Source organism: Triticum urartu, chromosome 2A (genome assembly GCF_056163025.1).
Source record: "Triticum urartu cultivar PI428250 chromosome 2A, HENAU_Tu73, whole genome shotgun sequence".
NCBI classification, from domain to species: Eukaryota; Viridiplantae; Streptophyta; class Magnoliopsida; order Poales; family Poaceae; genus Triticum; species Triticum urartu.
In genome coordinates, this window is record NC_141874.1 from 1676848 (window position 1) to 1702235 (window position 25388).

A 25388-nucleotide genomic window follows, 5' to 3' on the forward strand; every position below is an offset into this window, starting at 1 on the left:
TTGCAACTTTTAGGGGAAAATGAGATATAAAATAGGAGTACTATTTTTTGCGGAAACTAGAGTTTTGAGATATAAAATACTAGAGTTCAAAGGAAAAATGATAAAGCCACAGGGAGATTTGACTTAACTTGAAGCACACGATCTATGTAGGAGTACTACATACTCCCTCTATCTAGAAATACTTGTCGAAGAAATGGATTGAGGTAAATACACCGCAAGTCATGAAACTTGCACGCGACGGTCAGTTTGGTGCATAAACTTGTAAAATACATGTTTCTGGTCATCTAACTTGTCCCTCTGTTCATATACGGTGTTTTCTACCGTATTCAGTTGTATCATGTGTACACATGGCGCGCCAATGTGGCAGTGGCCCACTGTCAGTAGTGGGTAATCCGTGTGCATGTTTTTTCTTCAGTAAGCACCCTTACATTTTATTTATTTATGCAAAAAATCCTCATATGAAATGAAAAATACCAAACGGACAATGGGATTCGAACAGAAGACCTGCTACGAATCACCTACCACTTGACCGACATATTGTTCACGTTCATAGAGTACGATTAGCTTTATATAAGACAGACTGTACAAGTTAAAATAGAAACCTAAACGAGAAAAGAGGAAGACACCGCTTCGAACCTATGACCACATAAGCTCGCCGAGTGTGCGAGCACCAACCATCCGGCCACAATGAGTTAAAAAAAAACCTCAGCCACAATGACATTTAAATAGATAAACACAATTTATTTAATGTATTCTTCTTTTCTTTATTTAAGAAAATTACTTATATTCTAGATAAACATTTTGGACAAATCAACTAGATTTTTGTTTGAATTCGTGTAATTTTAAATTTAAAAATCTAGACAAAACCAAATATAGCGCAGAATGAGTGTACATAATTTTTATAGACAAATCAACGAAATATTTGTATGAATTCGAATAATTTTAAATTAAAAATTTAGATAAAAATATAGTGCAGAATGTATGTACGTAAATTCTTTTGGACAAATCAACGAAAGTTTTGTTTGAATTCAAATAATTTTAAATTCGAAAATTTAGATAAAAGAAATTATCGGTGAGAATGAATTCACACGATTTTTTTTGGACAACTGAACTAATTTTCTGATTGAATTTGAGTAATCTGGATAAAAGAAAATATAGTTCATAATGAATATGCGTCAATTTCTTTCGGACAAATAAACAGAATTTATTATAAATTCGAAAATCTAGATAAAAAATTATATGTAAAAAATAATGTACATAAACTTTTCAGAGAAATCAACTAAATATTTGTTTGAATTCAACTAATTTAAAATTTAAAAATATGGATAAACGTTAATATAATGCACAATGAATATACACATTTTCTTGGGACAAATTAACAAAATTTTGTTTGAATTCGAATAATTTAAAGTCTGAAAATCTAGAGAAAAGGAAATATGGGTCAGAATGAACGTAAGTATTTTTTTCGGACAAATCATCTAATTTTTGCTTGAATTTGAATAATCTATATAAAAGAAATATAGTTCATAATGAATGTACGTAAATTTCTTTCGAACAAATCAGTAGAAATTTTGTTTGAATTTGAAAAAATTAAATCGGAAAATCTAGATAAAAGAAAATATTAATCCGAATGAATTTACGTATTTTTTTGGGAAAATCAAATAAATTTTTGTTTCAATTCGGATAATTTTAAATAAAAATCTAGATAAAAGAAGATGTCGTGCTGAAGGAATGTACGTAATTTTGTTTTGAACAAATCAGCGGAATTTTTCTTTGCATCTGAATAATTTTAAATTTGAAAATCTAGAGAAAAGAAAATATATTCAGAATATGTACGTTTATCCAAGAGGTGATACGCCTTAGTAGTCCAAATGAAACAGCAAGCACGATTAGTTGCGGTGGTTAGGCCGCTAACGCCATTACAACAGTTTGCTTTTTCGATCCGTCCCATTTTTCTCATCCCAATATATTTACAGCAAATACTGACAGGTGGGACCAAGTGGGCAACTATTGTCGGAATGCTTTTGTACAAAGTAAAAAAAATCAAGGGTGTTTCTGCAGAAAAAAACATCACGTGTACTAGCCGCTGACAATGGGCCCTGGCCACATTGGCATGCCATGTAGGCAGCAAATACACCCACATATGGGAAATGTGACCGTATTTGCACGCCTGCACAAGTTTGATGATTAAAAACATGTATTTTGCAAGTTTGTGCACCAAACTGACCGTCATGTGCAAGCTGTGGGACTTCTAATGTATTTACCTCAAATGGATTTATCTAGACTATTTAAGTTCTTGATACATTCATTTTTATCTATTTCTTCGATAAGTATTTCTGAACAGAGGGAGTATGTCTCAAACTCAAACTGGCTTACTGAATCAGAGCACCGTCGTGATAATATTGTCAAAGCCAAGCATGTAACGACTGGATTTGTGCTTAATCATACGGAGGCCATGCTTCCCTTTGCCTTTGCCATTGCTGCTGGTGGAGGTGGTAGTGCCATTATTAGTGTTGCCATCATTGCCATTGTTACTGTTCTTGTCGTTGCCGTTGCCGTTGCCCTTGATGCCATTGTTGCCCTTGTTGTCATTACCATTACAATTGCCGTTGCCGTTGCCATTGCCATTGATGTTACTCTTGCAATTGTTGCCATTGCCATTACCGTTGTCGTTGCCTTTGTCGTACACTACCTCCATACCAGTGAAGACGGCAAACAGGTCATTAACAACCATCTCTCTAAAGTCCTTGTCGAATACCTTGGTATCGAAGAAATTAGAAACCACGAACCTGCCGGAACCAAGGCTGATGGATCCGAACTTGGCGCCAGACATATAGCTCGGGTGCCACTCGTCCGGTACACCGTTATTCGCCCAAATCCGTGTCTTGTCTGGCAGTGGCTCTTCCCCTTTGACAACGCCGGAGAGGTCAACGGCGCAGGGGAGGCCACGCGAGATGCCGAACCAGAGCCCGAGCTCTAAGACATACTCCGCCTTGCCATCGAACGGCAATAGCCAGTCGCCGGCCTTGCTCCACTCGCGGGTCGCGGTGTGAAAGCAGTAGGTTGCGGTAGTCGGTGATGGAGAAGCAGATTGTGTGGTCACGGCCAACGACGGCGTGGCCACAAATGAATGCGCGCTTCATGTGGGTCATGAATGGCGATAGCGGGAGAACGAGTATACCGGCGGCCACCTTGGCATGTGCGGCCGTCCGGTAAAACAGGTCCCCAGGCGCCGGAGAGTGTAGATGCCGGCCGGGTTCGCGCGGCCAGTCTAGCATCCTTTGCCCTTTTTTTTTTGAGCCAAACCTTTGCCTTTTTATTAGATTGGGCTTTTTTTCCACTCGGGCCCATGGTTTTTTTTTTAACTTCCCCCTCGGGCCCATGCTAACTTTCCACTCGATTTCTTTCATCACCGCCGCCTCTGCCAGCTCGAACCTCGCCGTCGCCGTCATCACCGCCGCCGCCTCTTCCTCGAACGTCGCCGTCCGCTCCGCATCAAGGTGCCCAATGCTTTCTCCACCTCCTCGATCTAATCGCAAGTCATTTAGGTGCCCAATGCTCATTGGATTTTAGATCCACTCTTCTCTACGTACTTCACTTATATACAACCTAGTTCATTGGATTGGATTTTGTTCATAGCACACGTACACAACCTGTTATGTTATTAGATCGAAGTTTCATACTAACCTGCAGGTTCATGCTCACTTGATGCACCGACGTATCTGGGTTATTTTCTTGAAGCCTTCATACTAACCTAGGAAGTTCAATCCATCTAATTTTTGTTCTTATTACCCTCCAGGATAGACGGATCGTCGGACATGAACGGCGGCATCGGGCGCCGGTTGCTAAACCTGGGGCTGTTTGACCGGAGCAAACGTGCGTATTCGCTGCGCCGCTTAGACCTCTCCAAGAAGGACTTTTTTCACCGGACCGCACAAGAGGCGGCCACGCATGGCAAGGTGGTGCCAACACTGACGCCCGCCAAGGCATGTGCGCCCAACAGGAGAAGGGTCTGCAGCACTGACTTGGCGACGGCGGAGGCGGCGGCACCCAAGATCAATCCGCCAAAAAGCAAGCTGCTTGTGAGGCCACCGGAAGTCTCCTACTCCATACGGTCTCCTCGTTGTCTTCATTTCTTGCCCACGGCCTCGGAGAGCAAGGTCATCTTGGCCGACCAGGCCAACCGCATGTTACGCTTCTACACCATCGACGGCTGCAGCTACATCGATACAATGCCTAGCCTCCACGGGTACAAGCACTCGCCGCTGGCCATCTCTGTCCCCCCGACGGACTTACACCTCCTCGACGGCGAAAACACCGGCGACCTCTACATCATTGATAGCGTCCTCCATCCGGATAAGGCGGAGGTGCTCTGAATGATTCAGTAGGCAGTCATTTTGACTTGCTGAACTCTAGTGTTTGACTATATTTATGCATGCATGCATGCATGCTGGGACTTACTTTAGCATTCAGATTTGGTGCTAGGTAACCAAATAAATGAAGAACCCACATATACAACAAAAAAAAGATTGTATACTGCTAATTTTCCCGAGTTTTAACTGGTGTGCTATCGAGCTATTGATTTACTTTATTTTGCGATCGAGCCGGTGCTTTCCATTCTCTTCTCACTGTGATAGGCAAAACCTATGAAGCACCGATACGGCAACATCGATACAGCGATACGGGTATGGTGATACGGGATACGACAATTTCTGAAAACATCAATACAGCGATACGGCGAGCATATATAAATAATTAATAATATAACGTGTAATAAAAACAAACATAATAAAATGCGTGAGATGAGATCAAAATACTGCCCCATAATAAAATCAAACAATGCAAAAGTTCACTAAGATAAGATGATAAATAGAAAGATAGAAGGCTCAATTTCCTAAACAAGTGCCTGTGGGGTTACATAAATAAACACGTCTTCATGCAACATTTCTAAAACCACTAGTTTAGCTACACACAGGGATCCAAAATTGCATTGTTGTTCTATACAAATATGCACTGAGAGTGGGTTTGTTTCTAAACGGGCAGCACATTATTGATTGGAGTTCTTGATAAAGACAATGACATGCAACTTAGTAGTAAATACCAAACAGCTTCCCTAGCAGTAGACAGTAGCATCACAGCAAGCAAGCAATACCGCCTCGGGGGGATCAGCCAAGCACACCGCAAGCAGTCAGCGAAGCACACAGAAAGCAGCTTCGTAGATTACTTCGCTCTTGCGACGGCAACGGAGAAGACTCCAGTCGAGTCAGTCGAGGCGGCGGCATGGCGAGTCTAGGCGATTCCAGGCGGCGGCGGCGGCGAGCCACTCCAGGCAGCGGCGGCGCGCTCCTACAGTCCCCCGCCCGATACAGAGAGGAGAGAGAGCAAATGTTAGGGTTAGCTCGTGGGCTTCTTACTGGGCTCGGGGCTGGCAACGGCAATGCTACACGTACAAACGATTTACAAGTTTTTACAGGATTGTTAACCTTGATTGGTCAATAGGTGAGCGGGGCGGCCCACCCCCCTGAAAATCGGGGGGGGGGGGGGGGGGGGGGGAGGTTTGTGATTGGTTGTTAGATGGAAGGAGCGTGTAAAGGCGTGTAAGTCTTTGTATGTCTAGCATTTTTGGGCTGGCAACGCTTGCCATGTTCTTCCCGTATCCCACCATCTCCACAGTGCGTATCGGGTTTATTTTCTTTCTTTTTAAATCAAAAATTGAGATACTCCTGGGATACGCGTACCAAAGCCGTATCCTGCGTATCGGAGTATCGGCGACGTGCAGTACGCCGATACACCAGTTTTGGCCGTATCGGTGCTTCGTAGGGCAAAACCGCAGCTCGATAGGTTGAATACAACTTGTGTCCCCTTCTTGAAGCAAGGACTTTTTTCTTGACAGCTAAACACAAATCTGAAATAATATCAGGTTACTATTTCTCATTTGAAGGACCCATAAAGAGGGAAAATTAGCATCAAATTCCTGAACATCCATCATGGTTAATATATTGTCAAATGGACAGTAAATCCAGGTTAGTATATTGTCCCTGCTTTTTCTTTTTTACTTTCGAAATTCTTTCTCACATGGATGGTAAAATGATAATTTTCACTTGTGCTCTAGTTTTGCCTCCCAGTTCTGTGTGCCTTGATGGAATCCCAATTCGGCAACATGTATGGCGCCCTTGAAATTTGAACCCAATTTTGGTCATAATTCTTTTTTTTTGCTAAAATAAAGATGAGTTATGTGCAAAAACAAATATTCTAGTACTAGATTCTTATTTGCAAAAGGTTTCCAACTGTATAATTTCCATGACGTATATATCTTGTATTTGTAGTAGCAAAATTTATAATCAAAATTCAGCTCAAATTTCGACAGATTTGGATGGAGAGAGTATTACATGTGCGTGAAACACTAGTGCGCTCAAGTGTGAATGATATTACTAATGCGCAAATAACCGACCAAAGACCATTATCTGGCCTCCTTTGGTCGGACAGAAGGTCGCGCTGTGGTGTGGCTGGGTTCGGGACCAGAGGCGTCCCTGATATTTGTAAAAACGGCTTATGTCCTGATTGATGAAAAAAAAAATCTCTCTTTCACCCAAAAAAAAAAGAAGCACGTGAAAAACATTGTGCAAGAAAATCAAAATTAGTAATGACGTAACTATTAGATGCTGAGATCCAAATAAATATGAAGGTGACCATGGGGCAGGAGACGGCATCAGCATCGAAGAGGAAGATGTGGTTCGTGCCAGAAAATCATTTGTTTTTTTTTTGGCCAAAAAATCAATCTTGTTGATCTTCCTAATGAGAAATGGTTAAGTTTCAACCACCTATTAAAGAAAATTGTGAGGAACCTATCATAGTTAAAGATGAAACAATCAGTTATAATGTTGATTTAGTTGTGTCTACTACTTACGTTGTTTTACAAATTCGTGAACGTTCTATTAAGTCATGAACCTTTTGGTAATCTTGAAGACTTTTTTTGAAATCATGATCATTTTTTAAATTCATGAACAATTTTTCGAATTGTGAATTTTTTAAAATTCCTGACATTTTTAACAAACTCCTGAACATTCTCTTAAAACATGAGCATTTACCGAGTTCATGAACATTTTTTTGAAATTCATTAATAATTTTCAATTTTTGTAATATTTTCTCAATTTGTGAACATTTTATACGAATTCATGAACATTCTCTTAAATCTTGCACATTTTTCGAGTTCACGAACATTTTTTATAATCATGAACACTTTTTAAAATCATGAAACATTTTTACATTCATTAACGAATTTTAAATCCATGAACATTTTTCACAAATCCATGAACATTTTCAAATTCCCGGACACAATTTGAATTCATGAAAAAATTCAAAATTCACAACTTTTTTGAAATTTAGAACGTTTTGATATCCCGAATTATTGAAAAGGAGGGGGGAGGAAATAATAGGGGGAGTCCCGACCCAGTAGGGCGCACATGGGAGCAGGGGGATGCGGGCGGTCGGTTTCGGGCGCGCGGATCGTGAGTAGGAGGTTGATACGTCTCTGTCGTATATATAATTTTTGTTTGTTTCATGCCAATATTCTACAAGTTGCACATACTTTTTGCAACAATTTATATGATTTTTTTGACTAACATATTGATCCAATGCCCAATGTCAGTTCCTGTTTGTTGCATGTTTTTTTTTCTGCAGATAATCCATGTCAAACGAAGTCATAACGCGATAAAAATTTACAAAGATCTATTTTGAAATATATGTGATTTTTTAGAAGAAAAAATCAACGCGAGATGATGCTTGAAGGGCCCACGAGCTCAAGGGGCGCGCCCCCTACCCTGGGCGGCCCTAGCAGGCTCGTGGCTCCGTTGTAAGTCGGTTGGGGGTGTCCTTCTGCCACAAGGAAGCGAATTGCCAGATAAAAATCTCCCCAAAATTTCAGCCCAATCTCGGCGGATTCTAGGCAGACCTCAGGTCGTTTGCCTGACACTTGGTTGGGTCTATTGTGTGTGGGCTTGGGCCTCGGCTTGTTTTTTTGTACTCCCGGACGGACGGATGCATGGAAGGATCGAGGAAAGAGACGACCAAGGCATATTCGGTAGCAGAGAGCTTTTTCTTCTTCTAATCAAATTAAATCAATTTTTCCCGGAATTAAGGAGCTCAGAAGGAGCTAGCCTTTCCTAGTGCCCAACATGGTGAAAAGAAAATACTATCTAGTCTCCTGTTTCAATATGTGCACTGAATTTGCAAACCTACATACATACCATAACACATTTATCATTTAGAGTATTCCCAAATTCTTTCAAGGCTAACACATCTGGAATTTGCAGATGACACGAGCCTATTGTGGGGGCTCCCCAAATTGAACGAGATATTGCCGCAGGATGGCAACGTGCAGACGGAGGTCCTACTGAGAAAGGACCACGAGCTCAGCTTCTCTGATGGGTACGCGCTGCTGAGGAAGATCTACTTCGACGACAACGAGTGCACGAAACCGCCATCAGACGAGTTCCCCCAGCTGCCAAGCAGCAGCCCCAGTCAGCACTTCTCTGCAGTGTAGAGGTGGCTGACCACAGAGTTCATCTTGGCGCTTGGAGTTCTGCTGATTTGAGCAAACGAGTAGTAACTAACGAAAACCGATTTACTAAAAAAACTAGGGGATGCACTGCAAATAAGATATTTGGTTTGGTGGGGGGGGGGGGGGGGAATTGACCCCCTTACCCCAAATGATGCTCCACAAGTTCTTAGACATGCACCAAATCAGAAAGGCACTAGTTCATGGTGCATTGTACATGATAGTTTTATCTGTTTAAGGAGTAGCAGAGCTTCGTAACCTACCAAAAGGTATTACAGCTAAATTTGATAAGTGATGAATTATTTGTGTATTACACATCTTTTTCCTGCGTTCAATCATGGTACAAATTTATACAAATAATATGGAACTAGCCATGTCATTAATTATATCATGATAACATACATGGTAACTCTCCAACAGAATACACTTGCTGCTTTCATCGTGGTTGCCGTCACTCCTGCTGGTTCTTACTGGACAGCAAAAGTGAGAACACCTGAGAAAAGCATAGTTGGAACCATCTGATGTGGATCTTGAATTAGACATACCTGTTTTCTTTTGTCACATGGTTGCCCAAAACATGATGATGGTTTGAAGTTTTAACATGGTTGAGATCTACGGAATGGGGCTACTGGTTTATATGTGTGTTGAGATTTTGGTTTAGTTCACTTGTACGCACATTCAATGAAACAGAGTGAAAACGAGAGTAATTGCTTCTGTGCGGTGCTAGCTAGTTTGCTTGCTTTGGGGGGGAGGGGGGGGGGGTGCTCCAATCCCATCTGGTCCCAACAGAAAACTAAGGTTATTTTTTCGACACACAAAAAACAAAGGGTGAATTTGTAGGAGATTATCAGCATCGACCACATCCAACACAAGCCATTATGATTCAAGTATTAAATCCGTGATATTGAAATAACATAAATGAGAATAATCCAATAACACAAGTTATTCCATCAATTATTCCATCAGCCCATTGCCTTCTCCATCCTTCAGAAAAAATCACCATTGCATTCAAACCCGGGGGGGTCCTGCTCATTTTCATGCGATTTTGGATCTCCTTGCTCGAAGCTCCGTTTTCAAAACTGTTTTGGGGAGATTACTCCTTGGTATGTGACTCCTTCGTTGGTCCAATTAGTTTTGTTCTAGTGGTACGCGACTCGACCACATCCAACACAATCCATCATGATTCACGCATTGAATCTGATATATTGAAATAACGGAAATGAGAATAATCAAATAACACAAGTACTCCCTCTGTAATGAAATATAAGAGTGTTTAGATCACTAAAGTAGTGATCTAAATGCTCTTATATCTTCAACATCTAAATAGCTAGCCCCCACTAAATTATTTCTCTCAAGATGCAAGCATGCCATATCATCCCCCAACATGCATGAGAAAAGGTTCGCCCTCACTGTCATATGTCTCTCAACATGCAAGCATGCCACTTCATCATTAAACATGCATGAAAAAAAACTCATCTCAACATGCATGGAAAAAAAGACTTATCTCAACATGCAAACATACATAAGAATTTTCATTCTATTACGCTATTTATATTGAATAGACATTTGACAACTATATAGTAACAGAACATAATAAATTATATGTACTTTCAGTTTTAGCTTTTTATAGTATTACTTAAAATATTCATTTTTCATACAAAAAATCACATTGAAATATGTTGCAAAATATTCCCGCAATAACGAGCGTGAAGGAAATATGCCCTAGAGGCAATAATAAAGTTATTATTTATTTCCTTATTTCATGATAAATGTTTATTATTCATGCTAGAATTGTATTAACCGGAAACATAATACATGTGTGAATACATAGACAAACAGAGTGTCACTAGTATGCCTCTACTTGACTAGCTCGTTAATCAAAGATGGTTATGTTTCCTGACCATGGACAAAGAGTTGTTATTTGATTAACGGGATCACATCATTAGTTGAATGATCTGATTGACATGACCCATTTCATTAGCTTAGCACCCGATCATTTAGTATGTTGCTATTGCTTTCTTCATGACTTATACATGTTCCTATGACTATGAGATTATGTAACTCCTGTGTGCCGGAGGAACACTTTGTGTGCTACCAAACGTCACAACGTAACTGGGTGATTATAAAGGAGCTCTACAGGTGTCTCCAAAGGTACATGTTGGGTTAGCGTATTTCGAGATTAGGATTTGTCACTCCGAATGTCGGAGAGGTATCTCTGGGCCCTCTCGGTAATGCACATCACTTAAGCCTTGCAAGCATTGCAACTAATGAGTTAGTTGCGGGATGATGTATTACGGAACGAGTAAAGAGACTTGCCGGTAACGAGATTGAACTAGGTATTGGATACCGACGATCGAATCTCGGGCAAGTAACATACCGATGACAAAGGGAACAACGTATGTTGTTATGCGGTATGACCGATAAAGATCTTCGTAGAATATGTAGGAGCCAATATGGGCATCCAGGTCCCGCTATTGGTTATTGACCGGAGACATGTCTCGGTCATGTCTACATTGTTCTCGAACCCGTAGGGTCCACACGCTTAAGGTTTCGATGACAGTTATATTATGAGTTTATACGTTTTGATGTACCAAAGGTTGTTCGGAGTCCCGGATGTGATCACGGACATGACGAGGAGTCTCGAAATGGTCGAGACATAAAGATTGATATATTGGAAGCCTATGTTTGGATATCGGAAGTGTACCGGGTGAAATCGGGATTTTACTGGAGTACCGAGAGGTTACCGGAACCCCCCGGGAGCTATATGGGCCTTAGTGGGCCTTAGTGGAAGAAGAGGAGAGGCGGCCAGGGCTGGGCCACGCGCTCCTCCCCCCTAGTCCGAATAGGACAAGGAGAGAGAGGGCCGGCGCCCCCCTCCTTCTCTCTCTCTCTTTTCCACCTCGCGAATCCTATTCCAACTAGGATTGGGGGGGGGAGTCCTACTCCCGGAGGGAGTAGGACTCCTCCTGGCGCGCCTCTCCTAGGCCGGCCGCACGCCCCCCCCCTTGAGCCTTTATATACGGAGGCAGGGGCACCCCAGAGGAACACAAGTTGATCCACGTGATCATATTCTTAGCCGTGTGCGGCGCCCCCTGCCACCATAGTCCTCGATAATATTGTAGCGGTGCTTAGGCGAAGCCCTGCGACAGTAGTACATCAAGATCGTCACCACGCCGTCGTGCTGACGGAACTCTTCTCCGACACTTTGCTGGATCGGAGTCCGGGGATCGTCATCGAGCTGAACGTGTGCTAGAACTCGGAGGTGCCGTAGTTTCGGTGCTTGATCGGTCGGGCCGTGGAGACGTACGACTACATCAACCAAACGCTTCCGTTGTCGATCTACAAGGGTACGTAGATCACACTCTCCCCTCTCGTTGCTATGCATCACCATGATCTTGCGTGTGCGTAGGAAATTTTTTGAAATTACTACGTTCCCCAACAGTGGCATCCGAGCCTAGGTTTTATGTGTTGATGTTATATGCACGAGTAGAACACAAGTGAGTTGTGGGCGATATAAGTCATGTTGCTTACCAGCATGTCATACTTTGGTTCGGCGGTATTGTTGGACGAAGCGGCCCGGACCGACATTACGCGTATGCTTACGCGAGACCGGTTCTCCCGACGTGCTTTGCACATAGGTGGCTTGCGGGTGACAGTTTCTCCAACTTTAGTTGAACCAAGTGTGGCTATGCCCGGTCCTTGCGAAGGTTAAAACAGCACCAACTTGACAAACTATCGTTGTGGTTTTGATGCGTAGGTAAGATTGGTTCTTGCTTAAGCCCGTAGCAGCCACGTAAAACTTGCAACAACAAAGTAGAGGACGTCTAACTTGTTTTTGCAGGACATGTTGTGATGTGATATGGTCAAGACATGATGCTGAATTTTATTGTATGAGATGATCATGTTTTGTAACCGAGTTATCGGCAATTGGCAGGAGCCATATGGTTGTCGCTTTATTGTATGCAATGCAATCGCGCTGTAATGCTTTACTTTATCACTAAGCGGTAGCGATAGTCGTGAAAGCATAAGATTGGCGAGATGACAACGATGCTACAATGGAGATCAAGGTGTCGCGCCGGTGACGATAGTGATCATGATGGTGCTTCAGAGATGGAGATCACAGGCATAAGATGATGATGGCCATATCATATCACTTATATTGATTGCATGTGATGTTTATATTTTATGCATCTTATCTTGCTTTGATTGACGGTAGCATTATAAGATGATCTCTCACTAAAATTATCAAGAAGTGTTCTCCCTGAGTATGCACTGTTGCGAAAGTTCTTCGTGCTGAGACACCACGTGATGATCGGGTGTGATAGGCTCTACGTTCAAATACAACGGGTGCAAAACAGTTGCACACGCAGAATACTCAGGTTATACTTGACGAGCCAAGCATATGCAGATATGGCCTCGGAACACGGAGACCGAAAGGTTGAGCGTGAATCATATAGTAGATATGATCAACATAGTGATGTTCACCAATGAAACTACTCCATTTCACGTGATGATCGGTTATGGTTTAGTTGATTTGGATCACGTGATCACTTAGAGGATTAGAGAGATGTCTATCTAAGTGGGAGTTCTTAAGTAATATGATTAATTAAACTTAAATTTATCATGAACTTAGTCCTGATAGTATTTTGCAAATCATGTTGTAGATCAATAGCTCGCATTGTTGCTTCCCTGTGTTTATTTTGATATGTTCCTAGAGAAAATTGTGTTCAAAGATGTTAGTAGCAATGATGCGGATTGGATCCGCGATCTGAGATTTATCCTCATTGCTGCACAGAAGAATTATGTCCTTGATGCACCGCTAGGTCACAGACCTATTGCAGGAGCAGATGCAGACGTTATGAACGTTTGGCTTGCTCAATATGATGACTACTTAATAATTTAGTGCACCATGCTTAACAACTTAGAATCGGGACTTCAAAAGACGTTTTGAACGTCATGGACCATATGAGATGTTCCAGGAGTTGAAGTTAATATTTCAAGCAAATACCCGAATTGAGAGATATGAAGTCCCCAACAAGTTCTATAGCCAAAAGATGGAGGAGAATCGCTCAACTAGTGAGCATGTGCTCAGATTGTCTGGATACTACAATCGCTTGAATCAAGTGGGAGTTAATCTTCCAGATAAGATAGTGATTGACAGAATTCTCTAGTCACCATCACCAAGTTAGTAGAACTTCGTGATGAACTATAGTATGCAAGGGATGACGAAAACGACTCCCGAGCTTTTCATGATGATGAAATCGATGAAGGTAGAAATCAAGAAAGAGTATCAAGTGTTGATGGTAGACAAGACCACTAGTTTCAATAAAAGGGCAAAGGGAAGAAGGGAAACTTCAAGAAGAACGGCAAGCAAGTTGCTGCTCAAGTGAAGAAGCCCAAGTCTGGTCCTAAGCCTGAGACTAAGTGCTTCTACTGCAAAGGGACTGGTCACTGGAAGCGGAACTGCCCCAAGTATTTGGCGGATAAGAAGGATGGCAAAGTGAACAAAGGTATATTTGATATACAGATTATTAATGTGTATTTTACTAGTGTTCGTAGCAACCCCTCGGTATTTATACTGGTTCAGTTGCTAAGAGTAGTAACTCGAAACGGGAGTTGCAGAATGAACAGAAACTAGTTAAGGGTGAAGTGACGATGTGTGTTGGAAGTAGTTCCAAGATTGATATGATCATCATCGCACACTCCCTATACTTTCAGGATTAGTGTTGAACCTGAATAAGTGTTATTTGGTGTTTGCATTGAGCATGAATATGATTTGATCATGTTTATTGTAATACGAGAATAAATTGTTGTTCTGTTTACATGAATAAAACCTTATATGGTTACACACCCAATGAAAATAGTTCGTTGGATCTCGATCGTAGTGATACACATAATCATAATATTGAAACCAAAAGATGCAAAGTTAATAATGATAGTGCAACTTATTTGTGGCACTGCCGTTTAGGTCATATTAGTGTAAAGCGCATGAAGAAACTCCATGCTGATGGGCTTTTGGAATCACTTGATGCTTGCAAACCATGCCTCATGGGCAAGATGACTAAGACTCCGTTCTCCGGAATAATGGAGCGAGTAACTGACTTATTGGAAATAATACATACTGATGTATGCGATCTAACGAGTGTTAAGGCTCGTGGCGGGTATCGTTATTTTCTGACCTTCACAGATGATTTGAGCAGATATGGGTATATCTACTTGATGAAACATAAGTCTGAAACATTTGAAAAAGTTCAAAGAATTTCAGAGTGAAGTAGAAAATCATCGTGACAAGAAAATAAAAGTTTCTACGATATGATCGCAGAGGTAAAATATTTGAGTTACGAGTTTGGCCTTCAATTAAAACAATGTGAAATAGTTTCACTACTCACACCACATGGAATACCATAGTGTAATGGTGTGTCCGAACGTCATAACCATACTTTATTGGATATAGTACAATCTATGATGTCTCTTACCGATCTACTACTATCGTTTTTGGGGTTATGCATTAAAGACAGCTGCATTCACGTTAAAAAGGGCACCATCTAAGTCCGTTGAGACGACACAATCTGAACTGTGGTTTGGCAAGAAACCAAAGTTGTCGTTTCTTAAAGTTTGGGATTGTGATGCTTATATGAAAAGGTTTCATCATGATAAGCTCAAACCCAAATCGGAGAAATGTGTCTTCATAGGATACCCAAAGGAGACAGTTGGGTACACCTTCTATCACAGATCCGAAGGCAAATTCGTTGCTGAGAATGGATCCTTTCCAGAGAAGGAGTTTCTCTCGAAATAAGTGAGTGGGAGGAAAGTAGAAAACTTGATAAGGTAATTGTACCTTCTCCCTTATTGGAAAATAGTTCATCACAAAAATCTGTTCTTGTGACTACTACACCAATTAGTGAGGAAGCTAATGATGATGATCATGTAACTTTAGATCAAGTTACTACCGAATCTCGTAGGTAAACCAGAGTGAGATCCGCACCAGAGTGGTACGGTAATCCTGTTCTGGAAGTCATGTTACTAGACCATGACGAACTTGCGAACTATGAGGAAGCGATGATGAGCCCAGATTCCGGGAAATGGCTTGAGGCCATGAAATCTGAGATGGAATCCATGTATGAGAACAAAGTATGGACTTTGGTTGACTTGCCCGATGATCGGCAAGCCATAAAAAATAAATGGATCTTCAAGAGGAAGATGGACACGGATAGTAGTGTTACTATCTACAAAGCTAGAATTGTCGCAAAAGGTTTTCGACAAGTTCAAGGTGTTGACTACGATGAGAGTTTCTCACTCGTATCTATGCTTAAGTCTGTCCGAATCATGTTAGCAATTGCCGCATTTTATGAAATCTGGCAAATGGATAAACAAAACTGCATTCCTTAATGGATTTATTAAAGAAAAGTTGTATGTGATGCAACAAGATGGTTTTGTCAATCCTAAAGGTGCTAACAGAATATGCAAGCTCCAGCGATCCATTTATGGACTGGTGCAAGCATCTCGGAGTTGGAATATACGCTTTGATAAGTTGATCAAAGCATATAGTTTTATACAGACTTGTGTTGAAGCCTGTATTTACAAGAAAGTGAGTGGGAGCACTACAGCATTTCTGATAAGTATATGTGAATGACATATCGTTGATCGAAAATAATGTAGAATTATTCTGTAAAGCATAAAGGAGTGTTTGAAAGGAGTTTTTCAAAGAAAGACTTCGGTGAAGCTGCTTACATATTGAGCTTCAAGATCTATAGAGATAGATCAAGACGCTTGATAAGTTTTTTTAATGAGTACATACCTTGACAAGATTTTGAAGTAGTTCAAAATGGAGCAGTCAAAGAAAGAGTTCTTGCCTGTATTACAAGGTGTGAAGTTGAGTAAGACTCAAAGCCCGACCACGGCAGAAGATAGAAAGAGAATGAAAGTCATTCCCTATGCCTTGGCCATAGGTTCTATAAAGTATGTCATGCTGTGTGCCAGATCTATTGTATACTCTGCACTGATTTGGCAAGGGAGTACAATAGTGATCTAGGAGTAGATCACTTGACAGCGGTCAGAATTATCCTTAGTGAAATAAGGATATGTTTCTCGATTATGGACGTGACAAAAAGGTTCGTCGTAAAGGGTTACGTCGATGCAAGTTTTTGACACTGATCCAGATGATTCTAAGTCTCAATCTGGATACATATTGAAAGTGGGAGCAATTAGCTAGAGTAGCTCCATGCAGAGCATTGTAGACATAGAATTTTGCAAAATACACACGGAGCAATTAGCTAGAGTAGCTCCGTGCAGAGCATTGTAGGCCCATTGACTAAATTTCTCTCACAAGCAAAACATGATCACTCTTTGGGTGTTAATCACATAGCGATGTGAACTAGATTATTGAATCTAGTAAACCCTTTGGGTGTTAGTCACATGGAGATGTGAACCAATCACATAAAGATGTGAACTATTGGTGTTAATCACATAGCGATGTGAACTAGATTATTGACTCTAGTGCAAGTGGGAGACTGAAGGAAATATGCCCTAGAGGCAATAATAAAGTTATTATTTATTTCCTTATTTCATGATAAATGTTTATTATTCATGCTAGAATTGTATTAACCGCAAACATAATACATGTGTGAATACATAGACAAACAGAGTGTCACTAGTATGCCTCTACTTGACTAGCTCGTTAATCAAAGATGGTTATGTTTCCTGACCATGGACAAAGAGTTGTTATTTGATTAATGGGATCACATCATTAGTTGAATGATCTGATTGACATGACCCATTCCATTAGCTTAGCACCCGATCATTTAGTATGTTGCTATTGCTTTCTTCATGACTTATACATGTTCCTATGACTATGAGATTATGTAACTCCCGTGTGCCGGAGGACACTTTGTGTGCTACCAAACGTCACAACGTAACTGGGTGGTTATAAAGGAGCTCTACAGGTGTCTCCAGAGGTACATGTTGGGTTAGCGTATTTCGAGATTAGGATTTGTCACTCCGAATGTCGGAGAGGTATCTCTGGGCCCTCTCGGTAATGCACATCACTTAAGCCTTGCAAGCATTGCAACTAATGAGTTAGTTGCGGGATGATGTATTACGGAACGAGTAAAGAGACTTGCCGGTAACGAGATTGAACTAGGTATTGGATACCGACGATCGAATCTCGGGCAAGTAACATACCGATGACAAAGGGAACAACGTATGTTGTTATGCGGTATGACCGATAAAGATCTTCGTAGAATATGTAGGAGCCAATATGGGCATCCAGGTCCCGCTATTGGTTATTGACCGGAGACATGTCTCGGTCATGTCTACATTTTTCTCGAACCCGTAGGGTCCGCACGCTTAAGGTTTCGATGACAGTTATATTATGAGTTTATACATTTTGATGTACCAAAGGTTGTTCGGAGTCCCGGATGTGATCACGGACATGACGAGGAGTCTCGAAATGGTCGAGACATAAAGATTGATATATTGGAAGCCTATGTTTGGATATCGGAAGTGTTCCGGGTGAAATCGGGATTTTACCGGAGTACCGGGAGGTTACCGGAACCCCCCGAATAGGACAAGGAGAGAGGGGGCCGGCGCCCCCTCCTTCTCTCTCTCTCTTTTCCACCTCGCGAATCCTATTCCAACTAGGATTGGGGGGGGGGAGTCCTACTCCCGGAGGGAGTAGGACTCCTCCTGGCGCGCCTCTCCTAGGCCGGCCGCACCCCCCTGTTGGGGAACGTAGCAGAAAACAAAATTTTCCTACGGTTTCACCAAGATCCATCTAGGAGTTCATCTGGCAACGAGTGATTAGATGTATCTACATACCTTTGTAGATCGCGAGCGGAAGCGTTCAAAGAACGGGGATGAGGTAGTCGTACACGACGTGATCCAAATCACCGGAGATCTTAGTACCGAACGGACGGCACCTCCGCGTTCAACACACGTACGGAACAGCCACGTCTCCTCCTTCTTGATCCAGCAAGGGCAGAGGAGAGGTTGAGGGAGATGGCACCAGCAGCAGCACGACGACGTGGTGTTGTTGGAGCTGCAGTACTCCGGCAGGGCTTCGCCAAGCGCTATGGAGGAAGAGGAGGTGTTGGAGAGGGAGGAGGAGGTAACCAAAGGCGTGGGATGAAAGCCCTCCTTCCCCCACTATATATAGGATGGCCAAGGGGGGGCGCCGGCCCTAGGAGATCCAATCTCCTAGGGGGGCGGCGGCCAAGGGAGGAATCCCTCCTCCCCAAGGCACCTAGGAGGTGCCTTCCCCCTTTGGGACTCTTCCCTTCTTGAACCCTAGGCGCATGGGCCTCTTGGGGCTGGTGCCCTTGGCCCAAGTAGGCCAAGGTGCACACCCCTACAGCCCATGTGGCCCCCCGGGGCAGGTGGCCCCACCCGGTGGACCCCCGGGACCCTTCCGGTGGTCCCGGTACAATACCGATAACCCCGAAACTTGTCCCGATGCCCGAAACAGGACTTCCCATATATAAATCTTTACCTCCGGACCATTCCGGAACTCCTCGTGATGTCCGGGATCTCATCCGGGACTCCAAACAACATTCGGGTTACTGCATATACATATCCCTACAACCCTAGCGTCACCGAACCTTAAGTGTGTAGACCCTACGGGTTCGGGAGACATGTAGACATGACCGAGATCGCTCTCCGGTCAATAACCAACAGCGGGATCTGGATACCCATGTTGGCTCCCACATGCTCCACGATGATCTCATCGGATGAACCACGATGTCGAGTATTCAATCAACCCCGTATACAATTCCCTTTGTCAATCGATATGATACTTGCCCGAGATTCGATCGTCGGTATCCCAATACCTCGTTCAATCTCGTTACTGGAAAGTCACTTTACTCGTACCGTAATGCATGATCCCGTGACCAGACACTTGGTCACTTTGAGCTCATTATGATGATGCATTACCGAGTGGGCCCAGTGATACCTCTCCGTCATACGGAGTGACAAATCCCAGTCTCGATCCGTGTCAACCCAACAGACACTTTCGGAGATACCTGTAGTGCACCTTTATAGTCACCCAGTTACGTTGTGACGTTTGGTACACCCAAAGCACTCCTACGGTATCCGGGAGTTACACGATCTCATGGTCAAAGGAAAAGATACTTGACATTGGAAAAACTCTAGCAAACGAACTACACGATCTTTATGCTATGTTTAGGATTGGGTCTTTGTCCATCACATCATTCTCCTAATGATGTGATCCCGTTATCAATGACATCCAATGTCCATAGCCAGGAAACCATGACTATCTGTTGATCAACGAGCTAGTCAACTAGAGGCTTACTAGGGACATGTTGGTGTCTGTTATTCACACATGTATTACGATTTCCGGATAATACAATTATAGCATGAATAAAGACAATTATCATGAACAAAGAAATATAATAATAATGCTTTTATTATTGCCTCTAGGGCATATTTCCAACACCCCCCCCCCCCTTGAGCCTTTATATACAGAGGCAGGGGCACCCCAGAGGAACACAAGTTGATCCACGTGATCATATTCTTAGCCGTGTGCGGCGCCCCTGCCACCATAGTCCTCGATAATATTGTAGCGGTGCTTAGGCGAAGCCCTGCGACAGTAGTACATCAAGATCGTCACCACGCCGTCGTGCTGACGGAACTCTTCCCCGACACTTTGCTGGATCGGAGTCCGGGGATCGTCATCGAGCTAAACGTGTGCTAGAACTCGGAGGTGTCGTAGTTTTGGTGCTTGATCGGTCGGGCCATGGAGACATACGACTACATCAACCAAACGCTTCCGTTGTCGATCTACAAGGGTACGTAGATCACACTCTCCCCTCTCGTTGCTATGAATCACCATGATCTTGCGTGTGGGTAGGAAATTTTTGGAAATTACTACGTTCCCCAACAGAGCGGGGTATCATCTAGTTTCTTTAAGGAGGGAGGCAAAGCATGGCGGTAATGCAATCATCTTTTGGAAGTGTAAAGTTTCTTTTTTTGCGAGAAAATTAAGATCAATATTTTTTTGAACCAATCTATGATTGGATGATTAGTTCTTTGTAGCAACTATTGGATGATTAGTAGTACAATGATATCCCCAGCCCACCAGAGTTCAAGTCATAAACTTGACACTGATGCTTGCATTTTTCTAGGATTATTTCAGGCCCTCCGGCGATGTGCATTCAGTGGGATAAGATATTTCCGTCGGCTACGAAGATGTCTGTTACGACTTCGTCAATCTCAAGATCATGTGTCTGCCCAGCCCCTCGGAGGTGCTCGTAGGGATAGGCATGAGTTTACGTGCTTATGCACGAGTGTATGGGTCTGTACAATGTTCAAAAAAAATATCAATATTTTTTAAAGGATCAGATAAAGAATTTCTTTTGTTTTTTGAAATAGATCAAGATTAGTTTTTTGAGGTCGGTACAAAGGACCATATCAGTAGACTTGGGAGTAAACGGGCATGAGCAAAGGAATACATCTTCCCCATCGCTGCTGGGTTGGGCTCATTGATTCTTCCATGCACGCCGATGCTTGCTACCTCTTGAGCACTGTGTTGGTTTTCCGTTGAAGAGGAAAGGGTGATGCAGCAAAGTAGCGTAAGTATTTCCCTTAGTTTTTGAGAACCAAGGTATCAATCCAGTAGGAGGCCACGCACGAGTCCCTCGCACCTACACAAACAAATAAATCCTCGCAACCAACGCGATAAGGGGTTGTCAATCCCTACACGGTCACTTACGAGAGTGAGATCTAATAGATATGATAAGATAATATTTTTGGTATTTTTATGATAAAGATGCAAAGTAAAGAAAACAAAATAAAAACGGTGCCAGGAATAGCTTATTATCGGGAGATTAATATGATGGAAAATAGACCCGGGGGCCATAGGTTTCACTAGTGGCTTCTCTCAAGAGCATAAGTATTACGGTGGGTGAACAAATTACTGTTGAGCAATCGACAAAATTGAGCATAGTTATGAGAATATCTAGGTATGATCATGTATATAGGCATCACGTCCGAGACAAGTAGACCGACTCCTGCCTGCATCTACTACTATTACTCCACACATCGACCGCTATCCAGCATGCATCTAGAGTATTAAGTTCAAAAGAACAGAGTAACGCTTTAAGCAAGATGACATGATGTAGAGGGATAAACTCATGCAATATGATATAAACCCCATCTTGTTATCCTCGATGGCAACAATACAATACGTGCCTTGCTGCCACTACTGTCACTGGGAAAGGACACCACAAGATTGAACCCAAAGCTAAGCACTTCTCCCATTGCAAGAAAGATCAATCTAGTAGACCAAACCAAACTGATAATTCGAAGAGACTTGCAAAGATAACCAATCATACATAAAAGAATTCAGAGAAGATTCAAATATTGTTCATAGATAAACTTGATCATAAACCCACAATTCATCGGTCTCAACAAACACACCGCAAAAGAAGATTACATCGAATAGATCTCGACGAGAGAGGGGGAGAACATTGTATTGAGATCCAAAAAGAGAGAAGAAGCCATCTAGCTAATAACTATGGACCCGAAGGTTTGAGGTAAACTACTCACACATCATCGGAGAGGCTATGGTGTTGATGTAGAAGCCCTCCGTGATCGATGCCTCCTCCGGCAGAGCTCCAGAACAGGCCCCAAGATGGGATCTCACGGGTACAGAAGGTTGCGGCGGTGGAATTAGGTTTTTGGCTCCGTTTCTGGTAGTTTGGGGGGACGTAGGTATATATAGGAGGAAGGAGTACGTCGGTGGAGCAACAGGGGGTCCACGAGGGTGGAGGGCGCGCCCTGGGGGGGGGGGGGGGGGTAGGCGTGCCCCCTACCTTGTGCCCTCCTAGTTGATGTCTTGATGTAGGGTCCAAGTCCTCTGGATCACGTTCGTTCCGAAAATCACGTTCCCCAAGGCTTCATTCTGTTTGGACTCCGTTTGATATTCTTTTCTGTGAAACTCTGAAATAGGCAAAAAAAACAGCAATTCTGGACTGGGCCTCCGGTTAATAGGTTAGTCCAAAAATAATATAAAAGTGTATAATAAAGCCCAATAATGTCCAAAACAGAATATAATATAGCATGAAACAATCAAAAATTATAGATACATTGGAGACGTATCAAGCATCCCCAAGCTTAATTCCTGCTCGTCCCCGAGTAGGTAAATGATAAAAACAGAATTTTTGATGTAATCTTCTTTTGCTTGGCATAATTTCAATATAATTCTTCTTAATTGTGGTGTGGATATTCAGATCCGAAAGATTCAAGACAAAAGTTTAATATTGACATAAAAATAATAATACTTCAAGGATACTAACTAAGCAATTATGTCTTCTCAAAATAACATGGCCAAAGAAAGTTATCCCTACAAAATCAGATAGTCTGGCTATGCTCTATCTTCACCACACAAAATATTTAAATCATGCACAACACCGATGACAAGCCAAGCAATTGTTTCATACTTTTAACATTCTCAAACTTTTTCAATCTTCACGCAATACATGAGCGTGAGCCATGGACATATCACTATATGTGGAATAGATTGGTGGTTGTGGAGAAGACAAAAAAGGCAGAAGATAGTCTCACATCAACTAGGCGTATCAACAGGCTATGGAGATGCCCATCAATAGATATTAATGTGAGTGAGTAGGGATTACCATGCAACGAATGCACTAGAGCTATAAGTATATGAAAGCTCAACAAAAGGAACTAAGTGGGTGTGCATCCAACTCGCTTGCTCACGAAGACCTAGGGCATTTTGAGAAAGCCCATCATTGGAATATACAAGCCAAGTTTTATGAAAAATTCCCATTAGTATATGAAAGTGATATCATAGGAGACTCTCTATCATGAAGATAATGGTGCTACTTTGAAGCACAAATGTGGTAAAAGGATAGTAACATTGTCCCTTCTCTCTTTCTCTCATTTTTTTATTTGGGCCTTTTTTATGGCCTCTTTTTTTCTTTTTTTTCTTTTTTGTCCGAAGTCTCATCCTGACCTGTGGGGGAATCATAGTCTCCATCATCCTTTCCTCACTTGGGACAATGCTCTAAAAAATAATGATCATCACACTTTTATTTACTTACAACTCAACAATTACAACTCAATACTTAGAACAAAATATGACTTTATATGAACGCCTCCGGCGGTGTACCGGGATATGCAATGAATCAAGAGTGACATGTATGAAAGAATTATGAACGGTGGCTTTGCCACAAATACAATGTCAACTACATGATCATGCGAAGCAATATGACAATGATGGAGCGTGTCATAGTAAACGAAACGGTGATAAGTTGCATGGCAATATATCTCGGAATGGCTATGAAAATGCCATGATAGGTAGGTATGGTGGCTGTTTTGAGAAGCAACTTCTTTGCTAAGAGCGACCAACGTAGTGTGGACTCTTTGGATTCGGTCTTAACCTCGTACTGTGAGGGTTCTGGTCAGGCCATCAACAAGGAAAAATCTTCTACCTTCTTTGGACATGCCCGGAGGATGTCAAGAATAGAGTTAAGAACCAGCTAGGTATTTTCAATGAGACATTTCATGATTCTTATCTGGGCATGCCCACGGAGGTTGGTAACTCTCCCACTAGCACTTTTAAATTCTTGACTGATAGAGCCTGGCAGAACATTTTTGGGTTGTCTGATCGGCCGTTGTCAAGGGCTGGGAATGAGAATCTATTGAAATCAATCACACAAGCCATTCCAACCTTTGTTTCGAGCTGCTTTGACTTCCGGTTTCCACATGTGAAAAGTTTAGGCAGATTGTCTCCGATCAATGGTGGGGAAGAGAGGATGGGAAGAAGAAAATGCATTGGCGATCGTGGTCGTCGTTGTCGACCCTGAAGTATCTCGGGGGTATGGGGTTTCGTGATATGGTGTTGTTCAATCAAGCACTGCTGGGTAAACAGGGATGGAGGCTTCTCACTGAACCGGGTTCGTTGTGTGCCCGAGTCCTGAAAGACAGATATTATCCGAACGAAACTTCTGGAACGCCTCTGTGCCTCGGTCTGCTTCGGCTACCTGGCGTGGTATCATTCATGACCAGGACCTGCTGAAGAGAGGTGTTCAATGGGGCATTGGCAACAGGCGGGACACAAAAATCCTCTCTGACCACTGGATTCCGTCTTCGCCTCCGGGTGTGCTGCAGCCCCTTTCGCTTATTCTGGCCTCTGCTATTGTCCACTGCCTAATTCAGGAGGAGAGTGGGGAGTGGGACGCCGAATCTGTCAGAGCTTTCTTCCTGCTAGAGTGGCGGAGGATATTTTGCAAATCCCGATTAACAGAAACGGAGGGAATGATTTTGCTCGCTGGCCTTTTACAAAGTTTGGTGTTTACACTGTCAAATCTGCTTACAATATGGCGAGGACCAGCAGCTGTTCTGCCCCCATGCTCGCGCGGTGTGGGATGCGCTCAAGGATTCTTTCTGCATCTGGCTGCGTCGGTCGTCCTCCTCCTCTCCCAGGCAGTGGCTTTTCGAATTCTTGTCCAGTTGTTCTGAGCAGGAAGCGACGATTGTCACTGTCGCTATATGGCATATATGGGAGGCCAGGAACGAAACGAGGAACGAACCGGTGCCACCCGCGCCGGGACGTACGGCTGCCAGGGCCAAGGCCTATATTGACTTGATATTACAACACCTCTACAAGCATGTTCCTGTGTCCAGGGGTGAGACCTCGTCTTCGGATCGCCTATGGTCTCTGCCACCGCAGGGAATAGTGGTGGCCTTCTCTGATGCTGCTGTGTCTGAGGAGAGGCATAAATCTGGCATAGGGGTGGTGGTGCTCAACCACGAGGGCTCTTGTGTAGCTGCCTGTTCTGAACCCATGAGGGGT

At 42.7% G+C, this 25388-nt stretch overlaps 1 pseudogene; it reads right to left on the bottom strand.

Annotated features, from left to right (window-relative positions):
- Window positions 1-2380: 2380 nt before the first annotated feature.
- LOC147982663 (uncharacterized) overlaps window positions 2381-25388 on the bottom strand; it is a 108596-nt pseudogene continuing 85588 nt past the window's right edge.